The sequence below is a fragment of the Leptonychotes weddellii genome, chromosome 11 (assembly GCF_054177405.1).
Source record: "Leptonychotes weddellii isolate Sample4059 chromosome 11, ASM5417740v2, whole genome shotgun sequence".
NCBI lineage: Eukaryota > Metazoa > Chordata > Mammalia > Carnivora > Phocidae > Leptonychotes > Leptonychotes weddellii.
This window is the reverse complement of record NC_138379.1, coordinates 42,661,184-42,672,712: the sequence shown is the minus strand read 5'-3', so window position 1 is coordinate 42,672,712 and position 11,529 is coordinate 42,661,184. Positions and strand designations below refer to the sequence as shown.

Here is an 11,529-nt window from a genome sequence, read left to right as displayed (position 1 = left end):
GCTCAGGTCATGATCCCAGAGTCCTGGGATCGAGCCCCACATCGGGCTCCTGGCTCAGCGAGGAGCCTGCTTCTCCCTCTCCCTCTGCCTCTCTCCCTGCTCATGCTCTCTCTCTGTCTCTGTATCTCTGTGTCTCAAATGAATAAATAAAATCTTTAAAAAAATAAATAAATAAATAAATAAAATAAACTTACGTGGACTACACGAATGGGCCAGGGTTTCAACACAACCCATCCACCCAAAACATTGTGGGCCCAGGAGACGGGTCTTACTTCTGCTGAATGTCCTTAAAAAAAAAAAAAAAAAAATCCAGTGCCAGGCTGAGGTCCCTGGATTCCTAACTCTCCAGCCACGTTCACGATGCAGCAGCTCTGACAGAGAGGTCCACGTCCTCTCTTGGAAGCTGCTCCCATTCATTGGCCATCTGCAACTTCTGTCCTTCCCCATACCCTCCACCACGAGCTTCACACCTAGTATAGTGTTATCTTCTATCCCTATTTTCCTAACCTGACCCGGGTTTCTTAAGAGGGATTGCCATTTAGATACTAAAATTTCATTTACAACATATACAAAATTGAATAAAGTAAAATACTGGTTCTTATTCCCAAACTCTCTTAGAAATCTGGGTACACACATCTTGTCAGAAAATTATATATCATCTTCAAAAAACACACAATTTCCAACAACAAAAACCAAACAGACTGAAATGTTACTAGGCCCCTAACTATACTAATACCTGGATTGTTATAAGGGCCTTCTAACTCCTCCAAGACTCCAAAGTATTCTTCAATTCTAATCCATTTTCTGTACTACATTATTGGTCACCTTCACTGGAGAGAAAATACAGAACAATATTTAAAGTATTTTCACATGCCTCCCTGTCATTCCAAATTTAAAGTCTCCAAGATAATTCTCAAGATCTCCAGGATCTGGGGCTCCTGGCTGGCTCAGTCAGTAGAGCATGCAACACTTGATCTCCGGGTTGTGATTTCAAGCCCCACATTGAGAATAGAGATTACTTAAGGGGGAAAAAAAAAAAAAAAAAGAATCCTCCAGGATCTGGTCTTATCCAGCTTCTACAGCCTACTATATTTCCCATGGATCTCTTTCATAAACTTGCTGATTAAATTAGGATGACCTAACTTCCATCCCACACAGCCAACATGTTTTCTGCCTCTGGGCCTTTGCTCTCAATATTCCTAGTCACTTCCTACCCCCAAAGCTCCTCCTTGATTCTGAAGGCAGCACTATATGGAGGAACGAGAACTGACCTAGGAATCAAAATACCTGAATTCCAGGTATGGTTCTAATAAAACCATGTGTACCTTTGGACAAGTCCTATGCTTCTCTGGGTTTGGTTTCCCCATTTATAAGCAAGAAGACTGAACTAGATCAACCTAATAGTCCTTCCTGCTTTAAAAGACAACGGGACATCTGATCTTGGGATCCTGGGATCAGGTTCTGCACTCAGCAAGGACTCATCTTGAAGATTCTCCCCCTCTGCCCCTTCCCCCAATCACTTGTGCACTCTCTCAAATAAATAAATCTTTAAAAAAATAAGCAACAATAACAAACCCACCTCTACAATTCCTATACACCCAACCAAATTCAATCTTGCCTTCAAGGCCTCCACAAATTTTCTCTCAGCACTCCAGTCCACACTATTTTCTCCCTTCTTTGAACTCGTCAGAAATCCAAAATAAATCAAACAGTGCATTCGTTCAACTCAGATTTTCTTTCCTTTTTTTTTAAGATTTTATTTATCTGAGAGAGACAGAGAGAGAGAGAGAACATGAACAGAGAGAAGGAGAAGCAGACTCCCTGCTGGGCAGGGAGTCCAAAACAGGGCTCGATCCCAGGACCCTGAGATCACGACCCGAGCCAAAGGCAGACACTTAACCGACTGAGCTACCCAGGTGCCCCTCAACTCATTTTCTAAGCATTTTCTTGGCCAGATATTATGGCAAAGCCCTGGTAATAAATGTAAAACCAAGTAAGACCCAGACCTGTATGTATCACCTGTATATCCCTTTCCCCTCTGCTATTTTTATCCAAGTGAAGTCATGTGAAACATGAACATCAAATGCAAATGACACCACTTACTCCTTTAACAAATATTTAAAGAAAACTTTCCATGTACTGTTCTAAAAAGTAAAGATACCAGTAAACAGATGAACCAACTCCCTCATCTCATGGAGTTTATTTATTTCTGAAAGCAAACAGGAAAAACACAAATACGTGGTATAATTTTAGGAAGAAAAACAAAGGAAGGATTAAAGATTCACTAAGAGCGGTTTACATAGGATGGTCAGGGAAAGCCTCAGGGAAAGCAGTTGAGCTGACACCTGAATGAAGGAGGGTACAAACTAGCTATTCAAGAAGAGTATCCCAGGTACAGGACAAAGGCTCTGTGACAGAAGAGATGGGGAGGACGGTGGACAGCAGGTGGGAGGACTACAGGCTAGAGCACTTAAGGACTTGGCAATTGGACTCTAAGTGTGATGGGTGGGATTCCATATGAGGGCTGAAGTAGGAGAAAGACATAATACTTTGGTTGCTATGTGGAGAAGACACTGTAAAGGGATAGGAGTAGAGGAGTCAAGACCAGTTAGAGGCTATACAGAACCAATTAAGGGCTTGGCATTCAGTCTCTGTCTAGATTCACATCCTGGCTCTTCATCTTTTGCGCTATGTGTTCTCAAGAAAGCTCATTTCTCTGTATGCTCACTTATGGATATGTCATATAAATTTCAAAACAAAAATTAATATAATGCACTATGCTTTTTCTTAAAGAAAAAAAAATTTTCTTCAAGGAATGATGTAGGTTATAAATTATTCTCAGTACCACTCCATAATCCAACCATCAGCCCCATCTTAGCAGAGACAGTCACAATGGCCAAAGCAGTTACACCACATGCCATGCCATTTTCCCTTCTGACTTTGTATATAAACTTTTCTGTCCCCTCTTTCCTGGAAATTTGTCTGGGCGTAAAGCCTCTCATACCTGGTAACATGTCACACTCAGTGCCCCTACCCCCAGTCCCCATAGCCCTAAATATGTCCAGACACTAAAGCCAGAATATACCTTAAAAAAAAAAAAAATAGCATCACAATTTAGGAGAAAAAGAGGGAAAGAAAATGGAAATAATCCAAATACATATCCACAGAATCATCTAGGAGGGCTCTTCTCATCAATGTACAGGAATCACAGCGCCTTCAGCTAGTTACAGTGAGTGTTCATAAAATGACCTCAAGTGATAAGCATTTCTAACGGAACAAAGGTCTAAGTCAATGAGGGAAAAAAAGAATTCTAACTTTTTCATTTCTTTACTCAATTTCCACAGTACTATATGCCCTTCAGTTTTCTTCCTTGTCCCATCCACCCATCTCCCCACACCCACGGCCCTGGTGACCTACCAGGTCCAACACTTTATATAAATATTTTATTTTTAAGCAATCTCTACACACAACGTGGGGCTCAAACTCACAACCCTGAGATTAAGAGTCTAATGCTCTACCAACTGAGCCAGCCACATACCTTTTGATGTGGCTTCAACCAAGTCTGAGCCTCTTATCCTGAGATCTACCCTGGCCCTCAGGGACCAGTAACAGTGACAAATACATGGGAACTAGTAAGTAGGCAACTTGAATGTGGGCAGGGCTGGGCACATGATACTGCTCCCAAATTGGCTTTCTTGCTCATATCTAAACCAGGAATAAACCAAAGCTGATAAATGTTATTTTACCAATACCTCTCAGCAAAGCGATTTCAAATTAATTCTGACCACTGAGGTACTCGTGGGGATTTTAAAAATGGTTTGAAATAAGATACAAAGTGGCCTTTGCCCACCTCCCATAACTCTACTATCACTTTCTGTATAAACATTTTGGTCCTAATACTATTCTAATTCAAGACAATGTCAATTTCAAGACCTGTCAAAATACAAATGTGGGGGGAAAAGGAGCAAAACAAAACTTTCACAACTGATACTTCTGATTAATTTGACATTAAGGACACAAATGAACCCTCTGATCTTAAAACCCATTTTTCCATGCTCTCCCTAGCCCTATACAGTATTAAATATTCATTTGTAAGCTGGGTTTTCTTCATCTCTAGGTCTCTGTGTACAGATTCTGGAGTCCACTGAGAAACAAAAGCTTTGACATCCCTCCCGTACCAGTTCAACATTTTAAGAGAACTTCCATCCCTCTTGGGTCCCAGTGTTAGAATCACTCTGGTTTGTGTAGAAGCCCTTTGGGTCTAAGCACCTAGAATCCATCCATGGCCAAACCAGACCTTCAGGAAAACCTTCTCCAGATAGTCCTTACTACCAACTACCCGGTACTTCCGAATGCAGGGGATATTATGCTAAGTGGAGTTCCTGGCAACAGAAAATGTAATCTAACACAACTGACAGCAAAATAAGTAACTGGGCCCTGTTCACTCACTAAAAAACATACCCCCATGTTCAGCCTCCTTGTCAAGGATCATCGCAGCACCTAGACCAGAGGGCAGAGTGATGTACAAATGGCCACTTCTCAACAGCAGCATTCCAATCAGGAGGTATCCAACACACACATCCAAAAATAATTTCCCATCTACTTTCTTAACTTTACCCACTCACTGATTCTCAAACACCTAATATGAAGCATGTTCACTGAAAAAAAAAGTAGTGAGAGAACAGACACTTGAAAGCACTAGCCCAGTGCTTTTTCCACAGTGGATATTCAACAAATGTTGAACACAAGAAAGAGTGTATGAATGACAGTAATACAGACAAGTGTCTGACAAAACATTCCAAGACACTGACTCCCTTTTGAAAGGCACTTTCTGCTCCACTCCAATTAGCCTTTAGGATAAGGAAGAATAGGGAGAAGTGGGGAAAATCCACAAATATCTAGATTCAAACTTGTCCTTCGCTCAATTAACATCCAAGATCCCAACTTTACACCAAAGAAAGACAAAAAGCCACCAACATTTATACCTGTACACTTAAAGTTAATTTCCAGAACACTGACAATCAGGGTTCTCAGCATATTCTAAGCACTATGGCCCTTTATCACAAGAGTCCACTAAAAAAGTTTTTATTGCTTATGCTATTAACAAAGGGTTAGTAGATTCATTCTATCATATTTGCTTGGGGATCCTAAATTCTGGTATAAACAAATGATTCCCACACTTCTAGAAAGGCCCTGATTGGGTTAATCTGTTACTTTTAGTGTAGTCTTACAAAGGCTGGATTCTTTTTAAGCTCTTAAAGGACTTAGGCAAAATTCTTTTGATAATTTTTTTAGAAGATCATTTCCAGAGTTTATAGACGTTACACAATGATTCACGCTGATGGGGGGGAAAGCACTTTTATTTCCAAAAGGCTCTCTTCACCGAAAGCTATAATTGCTATCGTATCTGATATCGACTTCCTGCATAAAACAAAAAACAAAGCAACAAGTATAATCATAGATCTAAAAAGAGAGATGTATAAAGAAAAATACAAAGTGCTCAGCTTGGTTAGCCAGACAAAGGGAAAGAAAGGATGAGTCCAGAGGGGCAATCTGCACATTTGGTAGCTGCCATTGGAGTCCTTGAAAGACAACTTGTTCATTCTGTGAACATCTGTGTGTTTAAGAGGGATGGGAAAACAGTGAAAGTAAGAAACACTAAAAGAAAACTCAGGCTAACTACAAGGAGATAATCTGTAATCATCAGTCTGGAAAGCTCAGAAAATGTTTCCTAGAGAGGTTATGAAATCTCTTGAGAGACAGCAAATCACTTGAGAGAGATTTAAGGATATTTGGAGGCAGAGTGAGTTAAAATGGTCAAATGGTTCTACCATACTAGGAGATCATATCTGAGTACCAAAAGGATATTCCAGTCACATTTTTCTAAGCATTCAGCTACCTTAGAAAATCTATATCACTCCTTTAATAAATGATAAAAATAACAAATGCTTACCACATATAAAAACATTATGAGTATGCAATGAACCAAAAATGCAAATAAACATCTCTGACATTTAAATAAGAGCAATGCCAAAGTCACTATTTGAGACCCCAATTCTCAAAACTAACCTCAAGAGCATTCTCACAAAAACTCCTACCAAAAGATCACTGGTCAACTAATAAGGAAATTAGCCATTCTCTAGAGGAAATCCTAGCTGATTTTCCTTTCTGATCTATAACCACAGGCTACAGATAAAACAAAATGGCTTTCAGGTGACACAAGATTACAAATTATGAGAAGGAACCAAGGGACTATCAGGGCATGAACTCTGGCTGGACCTGGGGATTACCCTCCTCTAGAAGAACTAGAATAACTGAGCTAAGAGATCCCCCTGACATCAAACTCCAGACACTTCCAAATAAAAGTGGCAAAGCTGGAACTTTAACCTATATCTTTGGAGTCTAAATCCCCTACACTGAGAGGTCACATTCTTCTTTTTTTTTTTTTAAGATTTTATTTATTTGACAGAGAGAGAGAAACAGCGAGAGCAGGAACACAAGCAAGGGGAGTGGGAGAGGGAGAAGCAGGCTTCCCGGCGAGCAGGGAGCCCGATGCGGGGCTCGATCCCAGGACCCTGAGATCATGACCCTAGCAGAAGGCAGACGCTTAACGACTGAGCCACCCAGGTGCCCTGAGAGGTCACATTCTTCTGAAATACAAAACCCAAACTGGGTCACGTCCTCACACAATTAGAGCCGCTGGTGAGAATTTTACCTATCAAAGCCCCATTCAATGGGGCAAGCTCTCCAGTTAGAGACTCTTTAAGGTAAAAATGGGTACAGAGAACTAAGATCATATTTTGGGTTTACATTTTGTAGGTTACAAAAAACTATGGTTGACTCTAGCATTAATTAAAATAAAAATTCTCTAGTTGACAAACTTGATTTTTCTGCATTTTTTGCAGAACCCCCTTCCCCACTACCTCATATTCCTTGCCTAAAAACCAAGTCTTCAGAGCACTGACAAGTTCAGAGGAAAAGGCCTAGAGGTTGCATAAGGAAGAACCAGACATCTAGATTGTATTCAAAGTGGGAGACAATTCTAATAAAATGGCTCCACCCACTACTGCCCTTCCTGAGCCCATTATCTGCAGAGAATCAAAGGGTCTGGCTATAAACTTGGGTATTCAAAGGCCCTGTAAGCTCCCTAGCTGTGTATATGAACAACACAATTAACTGGTAAGAAATGCAGAGGGGTAGGAAGAGCTCTGCACATCTCTAAATCCTGGCTTTCCCATTCCTTCGAAATTCCACACAGTAACTCTCCAGAGGCCTCTATTGCTCCTCCATAACAAAAAGTGAAATAAATGTGCATTTTCTCTTAACTGGTCTTATTAAGAAAGGTAATCTCAATTCATTTTTATCTTGGCAGTACCAAATTTTAAAATTCAGCATTTTTAAGAAACAAGGGAATATTGGGGGATAAGGACACCTCAACTTAAATGAGATCTTTAGGGCAGAGGCCCTGGTTTGGGAGCTCAACTTCGCCACCTAGTAAAGGCTCTTAAACAAATGACAACATTGATCTCTGTCCCAGGGTAGTCGTAAAAGAAAGAAAAACTTTCACCAAAGCATTGCAACCCACATGGGGAGTATAAAGGATAAACTGCCAGCTGTGCTGTTCCACATACACGTTCCAGTTCAATGTTTGCCTGGTCAGATCCAGCTCTCTTCTAGATCCCCAGCAGCCCTGTGGTCAGTGCAATGAACTCTTACCCTGGGAATCAAGCTATTGGAGGCTATGGTTAAATGGGGCAGGAATTTAAACACCCAGGTATCTTTGCTACCTTCACGTTTTTTAACCTCCTGAATTAAGAACTACATCTTGCACCTTACCTGTGATAAGCATACCACATTGCTGTACCCTGATGTCACATTAATCTTAAAAACACTGCTTTGCCCATCACTCCTTTTCTCAAAAATCTTTAAAAGCCCGAGAATGTGTATAGGATAAAGTTCCAGCTCCTGAGCCAGAATTCAAGCTGACCAGTCCGCTTCAACCGAACGTCCCCCTACCCATTATTGAAGGCAGCTGTGGAAGCGCAAGCTTTAGAGGAAGACAACCAGGAGTTAGAATTCCAGCTGTACCACTCACTGCTTGTGTGATCTTGGGCAGGTTACTCATCTTTTGGATCTCCTCTCTTAAAACAAGAATCCCCTCTCTCTAAGACAAGAATAACAATACCTACTTCATATGACTAGAGGATGAAAGAGAGAGCATGGCATGTGGCACAGAGTAAGATGCTCAGAAAGTATGACTTTTCTTGCCAGCTCCAATCCAAATAAATTATCTACTCTCTCTCTTCTTGGAAACTCTCCCCAGCAACTCTCCACCAGTTTTAGAGCCACACTCTGCTTTAAGGCCCAACTGAAATCCCTTCTCTTCTAGGAAGCCACCCTGGCTCATAATCCTTTTCTCCTCTGAGCTTCTATAATTAATTCTTATATTCTAAGCCAACAGATCGAAGATTTTTATTCTTCTCTTATGTGTCACTCCTCTTTCTCCAATGAGCCCACAAACCCAAGAGCAAAGTTTTTACTAATTATCAACCAATCACTAATTGATCCATAAAAAATACTTTGAAGAGAATACCACTTCCCATATACACTTGAACAAATCTCCCCCATATCTTGCGGAGTTTTTTTCCAAGGGTAAGAGTTACCGGATAAATGAAAAGGAAGCTTGTATCTACGTAGTCACAGGGGAACACTCAGACAAGCCAGCAGAGTCCAGGAAGCCTTTACTTCACTCCCTGCATTCAACAGACTCCTCTTGAGCTCTTGCTTTGTGCAGTCCTTAATTCAGCACTAGAGACAGACTGTGAGCAATTTGGTCTCTCTACCTTTGATCAGCTTTCTGGAACCTAAACTATTTCTGATTCTTTAGAAACCCCTGTTTCTGAAAATTTTCATCGGTGAAGGGATTCACCTTCTGAATATATTACTTGGAGGAAAAAAAAAAAAAGTCACTTGGGTTTTAATTTTGTGGCCCTATCCCAAGATGGCCAGTCCAAGTGTGTGGATGCAAGAGATAACTCAACACTGTCCTAGGGATGAGATAATGACCTCTTTCCCATTCCCAAGACCCTGATGTCTAAACAACAGAAACACCTGCATAGGGATAAAATCAAGAACTAGACTAAGGAAGCATTAAGGCAAATTCTCTCAGTGAAGAAATGAAGAAGTTGTTTTATTCATATTCAAGTAACTGTAAACAACATTCATATAAAAGATCCCAGGAAAATAATCTCTGTAGAAACAGTTGAAAATGTTCAGTCTCTTGAATTCTACTAAATTACTAAATTCTTGGATAAGGTAGCACAAACACTGGCTAAAGTGTATTCCATTAGTCTTGAGTCACTTAAAAAATACATCTTTAATACTTAGTGCACTTTAGGAGAAGGGCAAAAAAGGAAAGCTAATCATTCATCAATAGTCGCAGTTTAATTTGTTGAAGTGATAGAGTGCAAAGTTAATTTTCCTTTGTTTGAGTTCCGTGTGTGTGTGTGTGTGTGTGTGTGTGTGTGTGTGTGTGTCCCTCAAGGAGCCTGCATACAAGCTACCACAGCTCCAGGTAAGGGCTCCATAGCCACAGCAGTGCAGCCTGGGCGAGTCCAGGGGACGGGGCGGCGTGCCGAGCCCACTCCCAGGCCCGCTGGGACTGCCAGCAGTCTCCTCTGCGCACCGCAGCTCTGCACTTCCCCAGACCCTGGTCTCGCGGCTCCCCACCCCCAACTGCGTGGCCCCAGCCCCGCCGGAAAGCAGAGCCTGCCCCGACCGACCGCCCAGAGAGCAGTCCCCACCAGCCCCGCGGAGCTGCCCCTCCGCCCTGCTCCTCTGAGCCTGCAGAGGCCCCCCCGAGTGTGGGCGCCCGGCGCGAAAACTCACGGAGCTGGAACTCGGCCGGGGCTAGGAGCGGTGAATAGCGGGGAAAGGGCTAGGACTGCAGCGGCGGGCAGGGCGCGGCAGAGCGGAACCGGCGCCCCTCCTGGAGTAAGGGCACGGGCAACCCTCCCTTCTTCCAACCCCCCCCCCCCCACACACACACACCGGCTGGGAAAGCCGGGGCGGCGGCTGGACGCACTTACCTCTGAGCTCCCCAGCCAGCCTGGTCGCTCGCAATGATGAGGGCTTGTCTGGAGCCGTGCAGCCCGGAGGAGGAGCCGCTCCGGGAGAGAGGGCGGTGGTCGGGCAGGCATCCGCGCCCGGGGCTGTGGCCCGGCTGGGGGGAGAGAGATGGGAGGGAGCACGGATTTGAGTGGAGGGGGGCGTGGAGGAGGTGTGCCTCCACCCGAGATGGAGAGGGTGGGCTGCTGGAACCCGGTGGAGGGGTGTGCTCCGAGGCACTGGAGGGAACAAGAAAACCGCGCTAGGAGTACGGAGTTGGGGGGTAGGGGGAACCGGGGCTGGGAAAATGGGGGTGGGAGGCAGGATGAGGAGTTGGCCCTCAAACTGGTCAGCCCTCACCTCGGCACCAACCGAACAAGAATTGTCTGGATCTGGAGCAAAGCACAAGGGGGTCTGAAACTTTATGTCATTTTCTCATACACACGTGACCCCCCTGCAGTCCAGATGGTTTCAATCACTGGAGGAAAAAAGCGGCTCTGCTGGTATGCATGAAAAGCCGGAGTTGGGAGAGTCTGGGAAAAGCTGCCTGTACAGTTTGCCTGCCTTCAAACAAACCGATGAGCTCTTTCCGTTCTCCCAGCCCTTGGCCTGGGGGAGCCCTGCAAAACCCAAAAAGACATGACAAGAAGCTACATTTGGAACTGCAACAGTGGCCGAGAAACTCTGAAAGCACTAGGGCTCCAAGGAGTCTGATCTGAACCAAAAGTTCAGAGGGCATTCAGAGATTTTATTTTAAGTATTCCATTGAGCTTGCAAAACCCAAAACTAGAATAGGGTGTCATTAAATAAGCAATGGAATACTAGCAGTGAGAATCTGTGATTTATTAGTGGAATTCTGAAAGACATTGTTAACTCAGTGTGACAATCCACTTGGAAAAGAAAAACGAAAACCACTTAAAATCCAAAGCCGTACATAGTTGGTGGGATGTTAGGAAGTCATGTAACCCAATTTCTCATCCCATAAATCACTATAAATAGACCTTGATATTGTAATGCATAAAATTGACTTTTACAAACCTAGTTAAAATTTGAAGGAGCAAATGTGCATGAATGAACATAAACACACTATAAGGCCGAGCCATGTTTCAAAGCCCAAGCCAATTCATTTGTCATATATCCTAAAGAGGGACTTACTAAGCTGCAGGACAAGCATCAAAAATAATGGTGATTTTAAGATATATCCTGGAAATAACTGAATTTGTTCATGATAGAATAGAAATAATGGCAAGAAACAAACTGATAAAGTCTATTGTTCCTTTGCTCAAAAAAGATAATAACATAAATTACTAGTACTAACCCTTCATCTTAGTAATAGTGGTGCCAGAAGATACGTTTGGCCTTTCTAGCAGAAGGTCTTATAGACAGTGTGACACAGCTGTCTGTGAGTGAAAAATAATCAGT

At 42.8% G+C, this 11,529-nt stretch overlaps 1 protein-coding gene and 1 long non-coding RNA gene across 7 annotated transcripts in view; both read right to left on the bottom strand.

Moving 5' to 3' along the window:
- LOC145716194 (uncharacterized) overlaps positions 1-1,473 on the bottom strand; it is a 2,936-nt gene extending 1,463 nt beyond the window's left edge. Inside the window, exon 1 of the long non-coding RNA XR_014138696.1 lies at positions 191-1,473. This is a non-coding gene — a long non-coding RNA (uncharacterized LOC145716194). The remainder of the gene's footprint in view (positions 1-190) is intronic.
- Positions 1-10,484, bottom strand: part of DENND2B (DENN domain containing 2B) — a 147,333-nt gene extending 136,849 nt beyond the window's left edge. Inside the window, exons 1-2 of one of the 6 annotated variants that reach the window (XM_031017224.2) lie at positions 10,468-10,484; positions 10,089-10,222 (exon numbers count right to left, since the gene is read on the bottom strand). The gene's annotated coding sequence lies outside the window, so the exon portion shown is untranslated. Of the gene's footprint in view, positions 1-9,888; positions 10,027-10,088; positions 10,324-10,467 lie in introns of those variants that run through there. The other 5 variants (XM_081798623.1, XM_081798621.1, XM_081798619.1 and 2 more) reach the window with 5 other exon arrangements.
- Between the last annotated feature and the right edge of the window lie 1,045 nt (positions 10,485-11,529).